This window comes from Aplysia californica, unplaced genomic scaffold (genome assembly GCF_000002075.1).
Source record: "Aplysia californica isolate F4 #8 unplaced genomic scaffold, AplCal3.0 scaffold00796, whole genome shotgun sequence".
Taxonomy (NCBI): domain Eukaryota; kingdom Metazoa; phylum Mollusca; class Gastropoda; order Aplysiida; family Aplysiidae; genus Aplysia; species Aplysia californica.
The window spans coordinates 236,763-255,898 of NW_004798066.1; the positions used below are offsets into that span (position 1 = coordinate 236,763).

The following is a 19,136-nucleotide window of genomic DNA, read 5'->3' on the forward strand; positions in this document are numbered from 1 at the left end:
GAGATTATTGATTTTTTTTAAAAGGTACATTTGGGGGAGGGGTGGGGATGATGGCAACACCGGATTGCAGAAACTGAACGTGGAGTTCTGAGCTGCCTGGTTACAGTGTACGTGACACCAGAGAGTATTTAATTATATAGTCTCTGGTGACACTGAGACTACATGCCTCGTTGCCAGTTACCGTGTACGTAGATATTGAGGCTACATGCCCGGTTACCGTGTACATGACACTGAGACTACGTGCCCGGTTGCGGGTTACCGTGTACGTGTAGACACTGAGGCTAGAATCTAGGTGCCCGGTTACCGAGTACGTAGACACTACGATTGAAAATACAGTGCTGGCTATAAATGTTCTGAAGAAAAAACCTCTAGATTCTAGATCTAGATATCTAGATCTAGAATATAGATCTAGAAATATTTCAGTAATTCAGATAGGGGACACAAAGTAAGTAGATTCTAGAGAAATCTAGGCCTAAACCTCTCTCGCCAGACTTGTTCTTGAACGTCACAGTAGTAACAGTAAAAATGTCAACAGCTCATTCATGGCTCATCCGCTCTCCGCACTTCCCGCTAGTGAGTGACGCTGATGGGCAGGTATCGATACCTGGTACTCGATACTTAGATACCTATAGGAATCGGAATTGGTACTGATACCTGCTCTAACTATCATTGGTGTTATTTATCCCACGGCTGCCAAAGCAAGTGACTTGGGCCTTGGGAATTTTTTGTTGATCAAAACTGATAAGTTTTCGTTGGGGGCAAGCGTTTTAAATTAAACTAGTGATCTTTTAACAAAAAGAGAAGTTTTTCATGAAATGTATCTAGTGATTTTGCAAAATCTTCACTGACAACCCTGATTTATCCTCATTGGTTTAATTTAAAGTTGCTAAAAATCTGGTAAATTGAATTGCCTTTTTAGAACTCTTCTGTTTTTATTTTCCAATACTAATATTTTCTGCAAAGTTGACTTTCCTCCCATACTTCACTTAATTTTTGTTTTTATTCTCATATTTGGATATTTATTTCTCTCTCTCTCTCTCTCTCTCTCTCTCTCTCTCTCTCTCTCTCTCTCTCTCTCTCTCTCTCTCTCTCTCTCTCTCTCTTTTACAAATAATTTTTGTTTGAGTCTCAGCTAAATAGTCACAACTTGTCTAGACACGATTACCTAAATTCTTGGAAAAGTAGTATAGTTGTATTTTTGTCTTTACTTATTACCCCCGGCGTATGTTACTAATAGCATTAGGTATCGAGGTATCAATATTGATACCTTGAAAAAGTACTAGGTATCGACATCGATACCTAAATTGTGATATCGGCCCATCACTACTTTCCGCTAAATCGCTAATATTCGCCAAACCTACTTTCGCTTTATTTTGTCCGGGCCATAGGTGCCTAGTAGTACTAGTAGTGTAAAATAAAATCTATGGTCCGGGCTCGCCTTGATCGAGGCCAAGACCAGAGCGTTTTACAGTAATACAAGAGAGCTGTCACTTCGCCCGAATACGCGTATCTGGGTCACCAGCTGATCGTGGTGTAAAGCGCAGTAAACAAAACAATCTGCGTCCATTGTTCAAGGCATTTTCGTCGATCATTGACAAGCTAATAATGTATGCGTCAATAACTTAGATCGTGTCTTCTGGAGTGAGACGAGGGTATATGTGTTATCACCGCTACTATTTTTAATACTAACTTTTCCTTTTTTTCATCCTCTGTTCCCCTTACGCGTCGAGGGGAGAATTTGAGTTGTAGGCATTTTTAGCTTCCCCAGCCTCTCCTACAACTATTTCATGGCACAAGAACCCCCAAAAACCGTATTTTTTCCTATTCCGGGCATGTTTGTAACCGCCATTTCCTCATAAAGTCAGTATTTTCTTTTTCTTTATCGGCCGTTTCAAAATGCAACTTTTCTCTATACTTTTTTGAATAACTCCACCATTTTTCATCCAATCTTCATGACATTTTCACAGAATGAAGAAAAGAGGTAATACTAAAAATTTGTCTGTTGAATTTTTGATATATGGAATAGATTTTTGTTGGTGGTGTCTGGAGTGTGAATTTTCACGGATTTTTCGCAAACTTGAATGCTACCTCAGGAAAAAATTCATTAAAAATGTTCTAATTCGATTAGGAAAAAAACAACAAACAAATTTTTAGATCTAATGTTTGTGAACACGCATGCAAAAAAACAATTAATTTCCATGAGCGATAAGTGCGGTATTCATTACGTAAGACATGTCAATAAAATCCAATATGGCGGCGTATCCATGGAAACGAAACTTTTTTCTCAAATTTGATTGCGGATTTTTAGACTTCTTACTATGCTTGTTATATGTGTGAAATTTGGTAAAACTCGGTCCAGTAATAAGCGAGATAGCCTCCAGGTGTAGCCCCCCCCCCCCCCCCCCCCCCCCTTAAGGTTTCCTTGAGACCCTCGATCCACCTTTTGCGTGGCCTTCCTCTTCCTTTATAGCCTGAGTGCTTGGTGTTGTAGGCTCTCGAGGCTGGCTGGTCAGGTGACATGCGTAACAGGTGGCCAAACTATTAATTTATCCTCTATCTTTCTATGCATGTAACGCAGGCAGGACTCGGTGCCGATAGCTGCTCTTACTTCTTCATTTCTCTGCCTGTCTCGTCCTGTGATGTTAAGGGTTTTTCGGAAACATTTCATTTCGCATGCGGTGATTTTGCTTTCATGGGTTTTGCTTAACGTCCAGGTCTGGCACTGGTAATATAATGTTGATATTATGAATATTGAGGTGATAAGTTGTCTCTTTGTGTCCATGGAGATGTTTGGATGAGATAGGAGGGGTGAGAGCTGGTAGGTGACTGCGTTGGCTTTTTTAGTTCGCATTTCTCTTTCTCTGTCTATGGACCCGTTTTCAGAAAAAGTGCTGCCAAGATATTTAAACCCCTTCACCTGTTTCAGATGTTTACTATTGACATGGATGTTCAGGGGACTAGATCTATGGTTTCGGGTCACTTTCATAACTTCTGTTTTTGATGTGCTTATTTTCATGTTGAATTTCTCACAGGTGTTGTTGAGTTCGGTAGAGTGATTTTGGAGGCTTTCTTGGTCATGATGAATAAGAAATTGGTCGTCTGCGAATAGAAATTCATGTAGGCTTTCTGGGCTTTGGTTTGCTTCTTGCGTTATTGTGTCCATATTTATTATAAACAGGAGGGGAGATAAAACGCGTCCCTGTCGTACTCCAGATCTTACTTTTAACCAGTCTGTATTGCCTTCCTTCGTTCTCATTGAGCTTCTGCTGTTGGTGTATAGAGCTCTGACATTATCTAACATTTGTCCGGGGGCTCTCGTGGCCTAGAGGTTAAGGTGTTGGCCTCTCATTCAAAGGTCCTGGGTTCGAATCCGGGTAGCGACCGAAAACATTTCTTCTCTAAAATTGTCTCCTTTCACCTCCTTTCCTGCTCTCTAGCAATGTTCTGTTGTCTGCTTTCGTTTCCACTTTCTGCCCCCACCCCCTCACCTCCTTTGCCCCCTCTTCTGGGCTCCTAGCTGACTCTTTCTGCAGCCTTTCTACTGCTACTTCTTGGCTCCTCCTTACTGCTGTCTTTCTGCCACACCCCTGATCTTCTGGTAGGCAAGATCTACACCTAGCCTTCTCGGACAAGGGCGAAAAATCTCGGAGGGCCCGTGTGCAAGTTGCGCACGTTAAAGATCCCTTGGGGGTCTAAAATCGATAAGAGTAGGCTTCGGTCGTCACCCGGGCAAAATTCAAAATTTCCTACCAACTTAAAATATTAGGAATGTCCCACGCGCTCATATGACCTTATGCAGTTGCGAGCGCCGTAAAACACTTACCAAAAATAAAAAAATAAACAAAATAACATTTGTCCTCTGAAACTATACTTTTCGAGAGTCTTCCAGAGTTTTGCATGTTTTACTCTCTCAAAAGCCTTCTCCTGGTCTATAAAGACGATGTTGGATTCTTTTTTGTGTTTGATTGTTTTCTTGCATATCTGTCGTAATGCGTATACGGCATCCGTGCATCTTCTTCCCTTTCGGAATCCAAAGTGAGCTTTGCTCAGATTTCTCTCTACAATAGGTCTAATGCGCTGCTCTAGTATCTTTGCATACATTCTTCCGGAGTGGATTAACAATGAGATGCCTCTATATGTTGTGCAGTCGCGTTTGTTGCCCTTTTTTCCCATAATGGTACCACTATGGCTTTCTGCCAGTCTTCTGTGTATTTTCTTTGTTCCCAGGCTCTGTTGAAAATTCGCCTCAGCCACAGTATACCGGTGTTTCCACAAGCTCTTATGGCTTCCGCTGTGATGTCATCTGGTCCTGGGGCTTTGTTCTTGGGACTAGTCTTGAGTGCCTTTTCTATTTCACTGGGAAGTATTGGTGGTTCTGTTTGATCTCCATATGATGGTTGGAACTCTACTTGTTGTCCGTGGCAAACGTCTAGGTTGAGCAGTTTTTGGAAGTAATTTTCCCTTCTTTTCTTAATTGCATTTTGCCGAGAATGGCGTTTCCCTCTTTGTCGTTTATAATGCATGTCGGGTTGTATGGGTCTTTCCTTATCCGCATGCTCTTCGCACGTTTATAAAAATTCTCTTTGGCTCTCCTTGCAGATTTTGGTAAGTTTCTTACCATATATTATCCATGCATTTTCTTTAGCAGTTTTGACGATTCTTTTGGTCTTTCTTCTCGCTTTCCTGTATTCTTTATAGTCTTCTTCGGTCGTTGACTTCTGCCATTTCTTGAATTTCTTCTTTTTCATTCTAATTGCTTCTTTGGTTTCATCATTCCACCAGCATGTTGTTCTGCCTTTGTTTCCGCCTATTCGTTTGGTGCCACAACTGTTTTTCAGTATTTCTGACAGGGATTTTTTGAATATTTGCCATTCGTCTTCTATGTCCTTGATCTGAGGTGACAGTTTATAGTACTCCTTGGTAATGTCATCCTCGACTGCTTTCTTGAAATCTGGTTCTTCCAATTTTCGTAGGTTTGTCGTGGTTTTTCCACTGTTCTTCTTTGTTTGCTTTACGTTGTTGGTTGTGAGAGTAAGTATCGCAGGTCTGTGGTCCGTGTCGATGATGTAGTTTGGAACCGCTCTCGAATCTTTGGCTGTATGTCTTTGTTTTCTGCGCATCAGGATGAAATCAATTTGTGATGCATGGTTCAGGTCACTCCATTTGTACCAGGTCTTGATTTGGCTTTGTCCATGTTGGAAAAATGTGTTCGTAACCATCATGTCGTGCTCAGCGCATAGGTTTAGTATAATTTCTCCATTGCTGTTGCCCCCCTTTCTTATGTCTGACAAGCCCAAGATTGTTATTTTCTTTCTTTCCATGAAATACAATATTTCTGGTTCTTTGTCTCCAAGTCCGCTGACATTCCAAGTGCTTATTTTAATGGTTGTTCTAGCTCGCTGTCCGTTTACTTTTCCTGGTCGTTTTCTGTTTGAATCTGTCCGTGTTTTCCCCTTTGATTGTTTCGTAGCAGTAGTTATCTGCCGTCGGCTTGCTAGGCCAGTCACAGTTTCACCAGAGCCCCTTTAGCCAGCAACGTTCCGGGGTGACCCGGGTCGGCCTTCACGGCTCCTCAGTGACATAAAGTCACACCGTACTTCACCTATACCCAGCTATCCTCTACTTTGTCCTGTTTCCACCTCCCCCGACGAGGACGAAGGGTTGGACTTTGAGAGGCACTATTTTTAATACATGTAAAAAATTGCAAACCCCAACCCGGTAGACCTGAATGAGATGCTGTTTGCGGACGATCAAAGTTTGGCATAATATGAGAAAGAAGAGCAACTTCAAGAACACACAAACAGGCTGAATACACAATGTGAAAAGCTCAACATGAAGATCCGTAAAAGCAAAACGGAGGCGATGAAAAAAATCAGCTGAACACCTGGCAACCTTAACATCACCACCGACGGAAATCCGTTGAAACAAGTCAGTGAGTTCAAGTATCGTGGTAGCATCTTTTCGGAAGACAGACGTCTCAACAGAGAAGTTGAGACGAGAGTACAAAAGGCTAACAGCGTCAGCTACGCTAGCCCCACTCCTCAAACATCATAGCATTCCCATGAAGACCAAAGCCAAGCTCATTAACTCTATCTTGATCCCCACTTGGACCTACCAGTGCCAGGCATGGACCCTGACCAAAAGTCTGGATATAAAATGTCTAAGGAGATACGTCAACAAAACCAGACGGGATGGTCAGAAACAAGAAATGGTGGGATCGAAGGCAAACGATCAGGTGGTTTGGACATCTCACACGTATGGCACCTAACCAGCTTGCCAGTAAAGCCTACTACGAGAAAGTATAGGGTACAGGGCGGAAGACCAAGAATGACCTTGATCCAGGGTGTGAAGGATACCCTGAGAACATACAGTATCCAACCCAGCCAGGCCTTCAAACTTGCTAGAAAGAGGAACCTCTTTCTCTCCTCGACGCCCTAGAGGTACAAGAGGACGGAAAAAGTTAAGTAAGTAAGATAACCTAGGTAAAAAACAACTTTTATAGCTTACGGCTGAGGGAGGGCAGGGGAGTTGCCTAAAATATGCGATTCACAGACCTCTTTCTTTGTTAAAGGCCTATTAACCTAGTGGAGCTAAATGCATGTACAAGCGGCACTACATTTTCTCAAGCCATAACAGCATTTATGAGCATCACCGTGGCAGCGATTACCGCGCGTAAAGGTTTTCGCGCCCCGCGCCGGGCGATATGCGAAAAAAGGCACTGTTGTTATGGAGCGACGCCAGGAGTGACACCTCTCTGTTAGGCTACTGCAAACCCTCTCTGCCTAGTAGCACACCAGATCATCCTTCTGCACGCAAGAGCTTCACATCCGAGTTTCTTCCGTTTCTGGGTTTTCATTGGTTGCTGGTGATTTCATGTTGCAAAAATTGGAATGATGATCTCATCGTCATAGGAAGTCGAGTAGGCCTTCAGGGCAATGGAAAAGAGCAAGAAAAGAAAAATAAAAAAAAAAGTCGGCCGTGGATAGGTGGTGAACCCAGTGTTTTCGACAATATGCCAGCACCATGACCCTTGAGAAATTGATATACTATTTATCAGAACATTTCCTGTGGACTAAAGAGAACTCTCGAAGCACACCTGTTGAGCAAAAACGATGTAGCAAGATCTATGGCAGCAAGTTCGTCTGCTAGCACACGTACGGTAAGTTCATCCAACCACTGACCTCTATTTTTGACACTTGTTGGTTTGAAAACACAAGGCCTAGAAAATTTAGTCTGTTTACAGTAGATTTTCTAGATCTAGACGATATGTTAGATCTAAATCTAGATCTGTAGGCCTATTAAAAGAATCTAGATCAAGAATCTAGAGTCTAGTCTCCTAGGGCCTAGGGCCAATGTCAATGTCAAATTTGTTGACAATTGACAACAAATAAATAAGAAGTTAAAGGATTTTTTTAAGCAAGTGGGGTAGTGGCTATTCTCTGGGTCGCGCCGGTCAATAGATCGGAAGCTATTCTCCGGCGTCACACCGCCGATCTATTAGATCTAATAATGAATTAGATTCTATTAGTCGGTGCAGATTTGCAACCTCTCTCATCTGTTTGTTTTTGGAAAAATTCTCCTGTAATGTAACTTCACCACTTCGTGCCACTTCCTTTGATACTGACGATATGTTATCAGACACAAACTGCCTCAATTTCTCCAATTCAGAATTATCTGTCCCTGTCGTTTATGCCTTTATGCAAGAAAAATTTTGAAATGATGCAAACTGAGCCCAAAAATCTATTGACCAGCGCGACGCCGGAGAATAGCCACTTGCTTTTTTTTTAAACTTTAAACTTTATCAAGCAGGCTAGAAAATAATAGAAATGTGGATTAGATCTGCAGATCTAATATCTAGAGATTTCTAGATCTAGATAGATTTCTAGTATCAAGATATTATAATGATCTTTCTTATTTCTATCTCTAGATGACTAGATCTAGACTCTAGATAGATCAATGCCTACCCGCGGTCCCTACCCTACACAGGTGAGGGTGGTTTTTCGGTAGTTCCCACCTCCCTTATTTGAGACTAGATCTAGATCTACATCTAGTCTAGATCTAGATCTCTAGGTCTATACGTTTGATCACGGCGAGCTAAGATATCAAACCAATCAAACCTAGATCTAACAACTAACTGCAAAACATCAAATTATGGCATGCCCCCTGCAACCCCCCACCGTATTTTTATAATTAGGTCAGAGGGGGGCAAGCCCCCCTGAAACCTACTCTTGGGGCCAAAACCAGCAAATAACAATTGCGGGGTGGGAACTACTGAAAAAGTGCCCATGTGAGAACCACGTACTGCCTCTGCAACTGGGATTCACGAAGATTATGACTAAAACAAGACCTAGGTCTAGGCCTAGGCTATGTATTGTAGGCCTTTATTGTTTAGATCTAGATCTACTCTAGATCTAGAACAAGATCTAGAGTAGTTGAAGTTGATTGGTAAATTTTTACTTTCACACCCACACACAGGTGCTGCGCACTGCTTCGGGGGTCATAACTCAGTAGACCTTTTGTTTGCTGCAGATTACACACATATAATGAAGCCGCTAAAACTCTGAAATCAACTGCGAACGTAGTTTGTATGCCTCGTTCAGGGCACCCTAAATCATCGAATACCAGATCCAGTCATTTTATCACACGGTCTTTTCGTCACACCGGCGCAGTCAAGACGTCGGTCATCTCGTCAGTCATCTCGCCAGTCATCTCGCCACACCCCAAATCCACAAAGTTGAATGGAGACGATCATTTTATAGCACACTTGTGAACATCAAACATTCATTGTCTTGGCATTGCAAATCACGATATATTTTTGAGGGAAGGTTGGGGGTGTGTGTGGAGGGACAGATGGGGGGGGGGGGGGGGGTGGCTGTGCGAGTCTTCGTGCCTACCTGATCAGCTGCACTGTTCATTAATTATGTTAAATATGTAGGACTATTGACAATATTGAAATCTATCGAGACAGATCAACAAAGTTTTAAAAATTATATTTATTGATGAAAGGTGTGATTGGCGAGATCATTTATTATATTATATAATTTATTAGAAAGTTTTGTTTAAAAAAATAAGATAGCTAGCTGTAAATAGATAGAAATGTACGGTAGGCGTACTGCAATTTTGCTAAAAGCTAGACCCTTACTTTCAAAAAAAGCCTTAGTAACTCTTTACCACACATTGTTTTTTTGCCTTATTTCAAAAACTATTGTTCAGCTATGGAACAGTTTAAAAAAGCTTAAAGATAGTTTTAGGCTGATGCTCCAAATGTCTACTAGCATAAAGAATAAACATTTTGGAGGACAAGAGAAGTTTGTGACGAAATGACCGGTTACGGAATCATCCGCCATTGTCATAGAGGTACGACTGAAACGCTATGGTCTCTCGAACTCCAAGTGAATGAGGAAACAGCACAGGAATACTCGCGTGAAAAATATTATAATGCAGTGGTGTTTCAATGCAACGGAATTTATGGAGGGCGAAGGTGGGCACAGCAAAACTGTCGAGGTCGACAAGGCCTCACTCGCTCAGCACACGGAACATGACTTCAGGGCTCCACTTTTCAGGACAACTTAAAAACTTTAAAAGTTCCTTCTTCCTTTGGTTTTCAATCTTATGGGGTTTAAAAACCCTTCCTATATAAACTTAATAAAAAGGGTCGGGTTTTTTTGTTGAATGTCTGACGAACATCAGTCAATAATCTCCTAATTTTATAGATCTAAATCTAGTATATAGTAAAAACTTTCGCATGTAAACATTTAACTTGCACGCACATTCACAGTCACACACAGAATTACTATGACTATGATTGAACGCTAACGGTTTTTGATTAACTGTAAGGTTTCAATGTAACAGCAGTCCACTTGGAGGGAGGAAGGGTGTTGGTTGAGCCAATATAAAAAATAAAATAAAGTTGACAAACCAAATTTATAAAATAACTGATTCATTATTCTTGAGAGCCATCCCAGGGTTCATATTCCAGTCTTTCCAGACTTAAGATTTTTTCCCTCGTGAAAATCTCTCAAGCCTCATGGATCACATCCTTTTCATCAACGTGCATATCAAAAGGCCTGCTTGATTAGTTCGACTGCTTCTGACACAGATAAAAGGTGACTGCCAGTGCCGTGTCATGTGTGTGGGTGTGTTATCCAATTGACTCGGCTTCAGGATAGAGAAGGAAAATGGTGCTTGCCAGACGCACACCACATGTTTTAAAGTATAAATGCAAACCCCCGAAACAAAATTTTAAAGAATAAATAAATTATAACGCTCACGCACCACCAAAACTTGAAGGGGGTAATCTGCAGATTTAATGCGTGTGCGGACCCGGCAACGCTAGACTTCAAGGGAGATTGGAAGAAGGCCAAGGCAGGAAGAGGGGTGGAAGGGGGTGAAAAAAAGAAGAAGCAAAAAGAAAAAGGGTAGGGGGTGAAGTGAGCAAGATCTTTCTTCAAATTGCAAACTACTTTCTTTCAGGGCTCCGCGAACGGAGCCTGCAAACTACGTTCATGATGTTGTGAACATAGCCTCTGCGAATCAAGTATTTTCAAGAAAATTTCAAACGTAACTCACTGAAAAAGTAAAAGAATACTTATTTTGATACACTAGATTTTTTGAAAAGGAATTACCATACTATATATTATTCCTAGTTTTTCATTCTACCAGTACCACCACTCTTGGATTAGAGTTACTCTAGATCTAGTTGAATTTTTGTGACAGTGATGACTGTTGATCTACAACTAACCCCCACATTAAGTTTAACTGATGACAGCGACTGGGTCTCATCCAGACTCAAGCGGGTGGGTGGACCAAAATTTGGGTGGAGCTTCGGTTGCTTCCACTTCTTTACCTGCCCCATGTTTCAGTGTAAACTTGTAGATTTCATCTCCCGGCTGTCTAGAACGTTTCCACATGCTCCATGTGAGTCTAGAAAAATACAGTGGAACTCTGATAAAATAAGAAAACATCTAATTTTACTGAATGAAATCTTTTGCTGTGTGTCGCTCAAACAGTATGTCTAGATTTAGCACCGCTGACCACAGCAAGGCGTTCGTATCGGCCCTCTGGAATCTGTAATTATTTGACTGAAAAGCTGCTAGAAGCTTCAGCAGCAAGCAACTCTAGCTCACCTTCAAGGCTGGCTGAATGGCAAAGAACCACTGTCGATGTTGTTGAGATGAGAGAATAAAGTAGCCAAGAGGGTGGTTGGCAGGTGTTCTGGTGTGGTTTGCTCCTTCTTTCCTATCAAACATCTGTTGTCCTTATCTCCCTTTGTTCTATTTTGGGTTTGTTACTCTCTTGTAACACCTCTAATCTTCATCACTTATATGACCTTATTGTGTTGTAAGTGCCGTAAAATTCTTACTAAAACTAAAAGTAGCCAAAAATAAAAGTGAACTGAGCTTCAATCTCTATGAAGACCTAGGTGTTGCGAGAGATGCGCAGTGTGGCAGCGCTGTTTCTGATCCTCTCCAAAATGGCGACAAAGCGAGCTGGTAGGCCCACACTATAGTGGGTTTTTTTGGGTGATGTCACAGCTGCGACCTCCAGTACTACCATTATTAAACCTCTTTGAAGAAGAGGGAATGTTGGGCCTTTGATCTGTTTTGGTGCGGAAGTGCTTGCAGTTTCTAAAAACAGCACCCACACCGTATATGCTGCATTAATAGCATGAAACAAACCTTCTGAACTTCTAAAACAGCTGGGGCTGCGGCAAAGGTAGTCGGTGGAAACGGTACTGTGACCACTTTATAAGCGGCACAGGTAGCCAGTGTGTTAAAAAAGCGTCTTGTGAAAAAATCTATGATACAAAGTGTTACCATTGGCGCTCATATGACCTTATGCCGTTGCGAGCACCGTATAACCTCTATTAAAACGAAACTAAAAGTGTTACCAGTCAGTTAGTTAGGTAGGCCTATACTTTGGGGGTTCCTGTGCAGCCATGAACCTACACTGAACATAGTTTTTAAAAGGGTGACCTTAACTCTTTTTGGACGCAGTTTTTTTGGGGGTCTGTACATAATTAACCCCTGGCTCGCTTTGGCTAATCAGGTGGTGTACAAAATAACTTCATAGAAACATAACCGTCACTCCAAACGTAACATATGATATATCAAATTGAAGGAAAATGAATGAGGAATACAACCCAATATAAAACAAGGATTAATTTTGAACATAAGTACGCATTAGAACTTACTTTACTTTTACTTTTCCGATCCAGCAGCCATTTGGGTTCTATCCCTTCGGTCTGTCGATATGGCAAAGAATTTACAGGTTTTAATCAGCTGTGCTTTGTCGCTGTATAGAGTATTTCCAATGTCTGGGGAGGCAGGTAGGTAGGTGCTACGCAGGTGGCAAAGTGCAGGGCAGTTAAAGAGGTGGTGTGGTACTGTTTCATCCTGGCAGTCGCACAACGGGCAGTCGGGTGGGGTATCCTTGCGGATCCTATTAAGGTAGGAATTTAGTGGTGTGTTGTGTTCGCAGGCGAAAGATTGTGACTTGTTCTCTTCTACTCAGGGAATTTATTGCATCTTTTGAGTGTACATAAGATAAGAAGGGTTTGAAATGGTGATGGTGATGAGAAAAAATTTTTTTGAAAATTTTGAAGGAAAACATTACATTAACCAAACATATGAAAGCAAATCAGCATAGCTATCTTATCATATATACAGGCCAAGAGCATAATCCGTAAATTTCTAAATGCGCAGCCTTTTATTTGAAAGCAATATTCCAATTTTTGTTTGAGTTACGAAATTTATACTGAGTCTGCTTGTAGTACGTCGTTTTGTTGATGCAAGACTGCAAGAACTAATTCACTTGTTTTTCCCCAAACCCACGCTTTGACAAAGTGAAACTAGATGTTTTCATTTCCTAAATTATTTCCGAGTTTTTCTACTTTACTTTTACTTTTTCATCCTCTGTTGCTTAACGTTAAGCTTCGAGGGGAGATGCAGTTTTCTATGATAGGCCAGCTCCGCAGCTCTTTCAGTTGTGATGTTATGTTTTTTTAGGGTTTCCTTGACACCCTCGATCCACCTTTTGCGTGGCCTTCCTCTTCCTTTATAGCCTGAGTGCTTGGTGTTGTAGGCTCTCGAGGCTGGCTGGTCAGGTGACATATGCGTAAAAGGTGGCCAAACCATTTTATCCTCTGTCTTTCTATGTACCGTAACGCAGGCAGGACTCAGTGCCGATAGCTGCTCTTCTTCATTTCTCTGCCTGTCTCGTCTTGTGTTGTTAAGGGTTTTGCGGAGACATTTCATATCGCATGCGGTGATTTTTCTTTTATGGGTTTTCCTTAAAGTCTAGGTCTGGCACTGATAACAATGTTGGTACGAATATTGAGGTAATTATAAGCTGTCTCTTTGTGTCCATGGAGATGTTTGGATGAGATAGGAGGGGTGCGAGCTGGTAGGTGACAGTGTTGGCTTTTTGAGTTTGCATTTCTATTTCTCTGTCTATGGACCCATTTTCAGAAAAAGTGCTGCAAAGATATTTGAAATCCTTCACCTGTATCAGTTGTTTACTATTGACATGGATGTTCAGGGGATTATGGTTTCAGCTCACTTTCATACTTCTGTTTTGATGTGCTTATTTTCGTGTTGAATTTCTCACAGCTGTTGTTGAGTTCGGTAGTGTGATTTTGGAGGCTTTGTTGGTCATGATGAATTTATAAGACATTGGTCGTCTGCGAACACAAATTCATTTTGTTTTCTCGGCTTTGGTTTGCGTCTTGCGTTATTGTGTCCATATGTATTATAAACAGAAGGGGAGATAGAACGCATCCCTGTCGCACTCCAGATCTTACTTTGAACCAGTCTGTATTGCCTTCCTTCGTTCTTACTGAGCTTCTGCTGTTGGTATATAGGGCTCTGACATTTGTCCTCTGACACCATACTTTTCAAGTGTCCGAGTTTTTCAATAGCTATCAAAAGTAATTATAAGTTACGGATCGTGTTAAAACGAAACAATACTGAAGCACCCTATCACAGCCGATATATCCTCTTCCCTCTCTCCCCCCCCTCCCTTCCATAGAAGCAGCTAGCTGTGCTTTTTTAGTGCGCTGCTCGACATGCGTGCCCTGTGCGCCTGCCTAGGTCCTAGACCTAGCTAGGCTTGTGTGGAGCGGGTGAGAGGAAGGGTTGTGCATCACACGAATGGGTGCCCCAGGCCTCTTTGCAAAGGACTGCGCGCTTGATGCGAGAGGCGGGGTACTGCCTCATTATTTCGTCATTGCGTTGTTGATTACTGTTGCGATATACTTATCTTGTCTAACTGTTTATGTTTTGAAAAATTTGTAACGGCTTTGATTGGTGCAGACTAAAGACCGCTCACACTGACCCGAGCAGTCTTACTGTCTTGGTACCGGTAGGCTCATTACCGGCCGAACTCGAAAGTGTTGCTCATCGTGTTTTCTTATTCCTTGTCTGTCAATTTCAAATTCTCTCAAATTTCAAATTCAAGTTCACAGGCATAGATCTGACCTATCTGATCTAGGAAAATGGCTGAAAAATTTGTGAAAATCTCCGTTCTGACCCAATCTTTTTTGCTTCCCTCGATTCTCTGACACAGCCGATGCCATTGTAACACTGTTCACGTGTATCCCTCGAACTAAGGATCCCTCGAACCACCGAGGCCTATCCCGACGAGTTCGAGCTATCCGTGACTGTATACAGTGGAACTCGGATTCATCGAAGTCTTCGGGCCAGACCTTCAATTTTGTTGAATCCCAGTTTTCGTTATTTGTAGGCTACCCAGAAATATCTGCTTTTTTGCCCCTTTTCAACTTCTTCAATTAAAAGTATTTTGGTATCTGAAGAGAGGCATTTTCGTTTTTTTAATGCTATACGATACTGAAGACATGCTGGAATATTCCAGGAAAATGCACTGAACTCTACCTAGAGTCTAGCGTACAGCAATGTTTGATTCCACATACCAGCTCACTATAGTAGTTGTAGGTGTATGTCAAAGCTAGGGTACCATTTAAATATTAATCGGTAGACGGAAGGGAAAAATAAATGAGGCGTTTGTATCTTTACTGAAGTTCCACACCCGGACCGCTTGGGCCCCCTTTCCCTAAGACACATGCACACACCGTCACACGGCTTGCCGCCCGTTCGACCCCGACACACACTAAAACACATGCGTGTACCAGGAACAGGTGTGTTGGTATGAAAGAAGGACGCTGATTGATCGCATATAAAATAAATCATAGGCTAAGTGAACAATCGTTCACGATGCAGGTGCCGTGGATGGTTTCCAGAAACAGATAAAAGATTTTTGTTCAGGAGAAGAAATGAGCGAAGCCACATCAGCAGTGACTGTTTACCCTACAAACAACTATGTTGAATCCGAGTTTGCTCTTGCATGTGTTGGTTGAATCCGAGTTTTTTCTATTGATTCTAATGAGTAAAGAAAACAGGGAATGCATCTTCTTTCATTGAATCCGAGTTTTCGTTGAATCCGAGTTTCTCTGTGTGTGTGTGTGTGTGTGTGTGTGTGTGTGTGTGTGTGTGTGTGTGTGTGTGTGTGTGTGTGTGTGTGTGTGTGTGTGTGCTCAAGGAGAAAAGACAGACGTGATGGAAGAGAATAGGTTCGTGTAAAATTTTGTTGCGCCCGTGGTCTAGTGGAGGCTCTCGGACTCTCAACCGTAAAGTCATGGGTTTGAATCCCGGCGTGAGCCTCATGCTGTGTCCTTGGAAAAGGCACTCGAAAAATAGTTTCCTCACTTCACCCAGATGAGAATGGATACCCGGCTGTAGACAGCAAATGATTTTGTCAGGTTGTTAGTGTTTTAGCACGTGTAATCGCAGTTTGCTATGTATACTTCCAGGGAAGCCGAGAATGTTTCTGAGTATTTTAGGGTCAGCTGGGGTAATAACAATTATATAGATAGAGCTTGGAGCATGCTGAACAGAGTTATGTATATATATATATAAGATTCACCTTATTAATGCTTTTTAAAATAATCAGTTTTATGTTTTTATTATTATTATTATTATTATTATTATTATTATTATTATTATTATTAACTTTAAATATCAAATGTGGAAAAACAATCCCCCCCCCCCCCCCCTTTTTTTAAATCTCCAAGTCAAGAAATCCTACTTCGCTCATTTTTATGCGGATGTTGTTTTTTTTAAGGTTCAAAGTCCCCGATATTAAATATAAGGCAACGTTGTTAGTCCTGTTGGAAACACAACACGCTTTAGATTATCCATGACTCATTGTGCCGCTGTGACAATGCTACGGTACGAAAGTCACTCCGTTGGAAGGCTGTGTCGTTCTTATGACTTCTCTGGCGACAGGTTTGTGACATGAACTGGGCCTGATGGGTGTGTGTGTGTGTGTGTGTGTGTGTGTGTGTGTGTGTGTGTGTGTGTGTGCGTGTGCGCGCGCGCGCGCGCGTGTGTGTGTGTGTGTGTGTGTGTGTGTGTGTGTGTGTGTGAGAGAGAGAGAGAGAGAGAGTGCGCGCGTGCTCGTGCGTGCGTGCGTGCGAGCGCGCTTTTCAGAGCTACTCTGTCTTCATGCTGGTTGATCTCTCTTCAGTGCCGGCAAGCATACATTTATTATTGTTTTTGACTTGTGTTTGTGGGTGTCATGTAAACAAACGGGACCTCAATTGTACTGTCCCCGGCGTATTATGAACCCCGCATAATTTAGCAAAATTTGATCATTTTTTGCATAATTTCTGATTATTTCCCTCTATCATTCTTTGTTAAAATTAACAGAATCGCATAATTTCACACTTTTGGGCTCAGTTTGCCTAATTTCAGAATTTTTCTTGCATGAAACGACGGGGACAGATTGTACAGGAGTGCCGCAACATGTGTTTTAATTTGATTTAGCTGTAGATTCTAGATTAGATCTAGATCTATTGTAAATCTACGTTTTAAAACTAGGCTTCCTCGTGTCTGGAGATACATTGTAGTTTCTTTGGTTTAGATCTATCTAAATCTAATTCAGTGCTCACCTCCGAGTCAAGATCTAGAAAACAATGCATGCTATGATGATTTTAGATCTAGATCTAGATCTAGATTTCTTGACACATGTATGATGAGTTGTATATAAATTGCCCTTGTTCTTTCTTTCTCTCTCCATTTTTCTCTCTCTATCGTTTTCTTTTCCTCGTCTTTTTCATTGTTATTGTTGAATAATTTATGAAGCTGGATCTACTTGTGTTAGACATGCCAAAATTATCAAGAATTTTAATGTTGTTATTGCTGCTGATAATCGTTATTGTTGTTTTCTCCCCTCCCCCCTCTCCAAATTGATTATGTTGCTGTTGCTGCTGCTCTAGCTCCTGATGTTATTGTCGTCATCGTTGTTATTACTCTCTCCCCCCCCCCCCCCCTCTCTCTCTCTCTCTCTTTATTTCTTTATTTATTCCTTTTTATTCTTCTTTTTCCACTTTTCTCTAATTCTTTTCGCTCTTACGTCCTTCCTAAACAGTCTGTCAAATTGAGGGGTTTACTCTGAGGTTCCAAATAAGTCCCTATTCTTTTTAGGAAATTGTGGTTATTAATTTTTCGCCTGAGAAAAGTCGGAGCAAAAAGATATCCAGCAAGTAGCCTATAACCAGGCCCTGTTTTGAATCTGTATGAAAAAAACTTGCAAATAACAATTTTAAAATGTTGTCCCTGTTTGTAATTGATTTATATTATAATATTCCTCGTAATAAGCATGTGTAATAATATTTACAAGTACTCTTTCGCACCCCCCCCCCCCAAAAAAAAAATGTATGTGAACTGCATCTATTATTATTCGGGAAATGGGCCCCCCCCCCCCCCCCCCCTTAAAAAGAATAATATCTGGTAAATGTGCCCCCCCCCCCTCCTTTTTAAAAATTTGGAACCTCTGAGTACACTAACAACTTGGTTTCGTTCACCTACATTTGAACAATACAGACCTAACGCGAGTATATTTACCGCCCCAGGCTATGAATAGAACAGCTCTGTCGCTTACGCTGCGTATAGCACTGGTTGTCACGGACAGTGCCGCAAGCTGTACTGACATTGCTAGGTCTGGTTGAATGGATGATTCCATTCCGGGAATCGAACTTTCCTTAAATCTGAGAGTTGTATAAATTTAGTGTCTTAGTCTTTCTACTTTCTTCTGGGATGCTGAATCCCCCGTTCGCCCGTGTTAGCCCTAACAGACGCGGTGGAAGTAGCCCACCTCCTATTTGATCGATTCCGTTGTGTGTGTGCGCGCGTGTGTGTGTGTGTGTGTGTGTGTGTGTGTGTGTGTGTGTGTGTGTGTGTGTGTGTGTGTGATGAGAAATACAAGATTTGATTAACATTTTGTGTTCTATGCTCTCTTTCAAGGCCATGGAATAATTCATCGTCATGTGTGCATGGATGAGCTTAGGAAAAAGGACAAGAGGTGAATTGATCGGATGTATACTCGGTCGATGAAGTTTGAATGGAACTGTGTCAATTCTCATAAGAAAATAGTTGGATAGAAGTTAATAGAATAAGAGTAACAACAAAGTGACAATAACATTCCTCAACAACCTGGCCCCACATTTGGCTATTTTCTTCTTGCGTTCGCATAGGATCTTCTGTCCGTTACGTTTTTGTATGACCACTAATTTTCCAATATTTATTGAGTTTCTGTTATTGATTTCCGTCTTTTTGGGCTTGGAGAGATTTGCGACCTGCCTGCGTTAGTCAAGCTGGTTGCGGAGCGTTGGTGCGGGGCAAGTTGAGAGAGGCATTACAATGTTGTGCAAACCGCTATGCCGTGATGAAGGACTCGGTGCGTCATCTCTATTTCTGGGCGGCATTGCGCGTGGGTTTTCTTTTCATTGGCTGAAAATGGAGATTGCCTTCGTGTTGATACGTTCCTTTTTCTTTTTTCTTAACCCTTCCTGCGTTGAGCGCCAGTTCGTGTCAGCTGACTATTGATTTCCTTTATAGAGTGCGTGTGTGGCTAGGCTGCATGTAGATCCGTGGCCACCTCGCTTGAGGGAGTCGATAGTACTACACTGCTTAGACTCTACTTATGATCGTTATCGTGTTTTATGTGTACGTGTGTGTGAGAGAGAGGGGGAGATAGAGAGAGATGGAGAGAGGGAGAGTGAAAGGGATGGAGAGAGGGATGGAGAGAGAGAGGGAGAGAGAGGGGGGGGAGAGAGAGAG

At 41.8% G+C, this 19,136-nt stretch overlaps 2 protein-coding genes across 2 annotated transcripts in view; one reads left to right on the forward strand and one right to left on the reverse strand.

Annotated features, from left to right (window-relative positions):
- LOC101851897 overlaps positions 1–577 on the reverse strand; it is a 29,771-nt gene extending 29,194 nt beyond the window's left edge. Inside the window, exon 1 of the mRNA XM_005109606.3 lies at positions 479–577. The gene's annotated coding sequence lies outside the window, so the exon portion shown is untranslated. The remainder of the gene's footprint in view (positions 1–478) is intronic.
- Positions 578–6,150: 5,573 nt separating this feature from the next.
- LOC101852280 (mucin-19) overlaps positions 6,151–19,136 on the forward strand; it is a 59,384-nt gene continuing 46,398 nt past the window's right edge. Inside the window, exon 1 of the mRNA XM_005109608.3 lies at positions 6,151–7,159. The gene's annotated coding sequence lies outside the window, so the exon portion shown is untranslated. The remainder of the gene's footprint in view (positions 7,160–19,136) is intronic.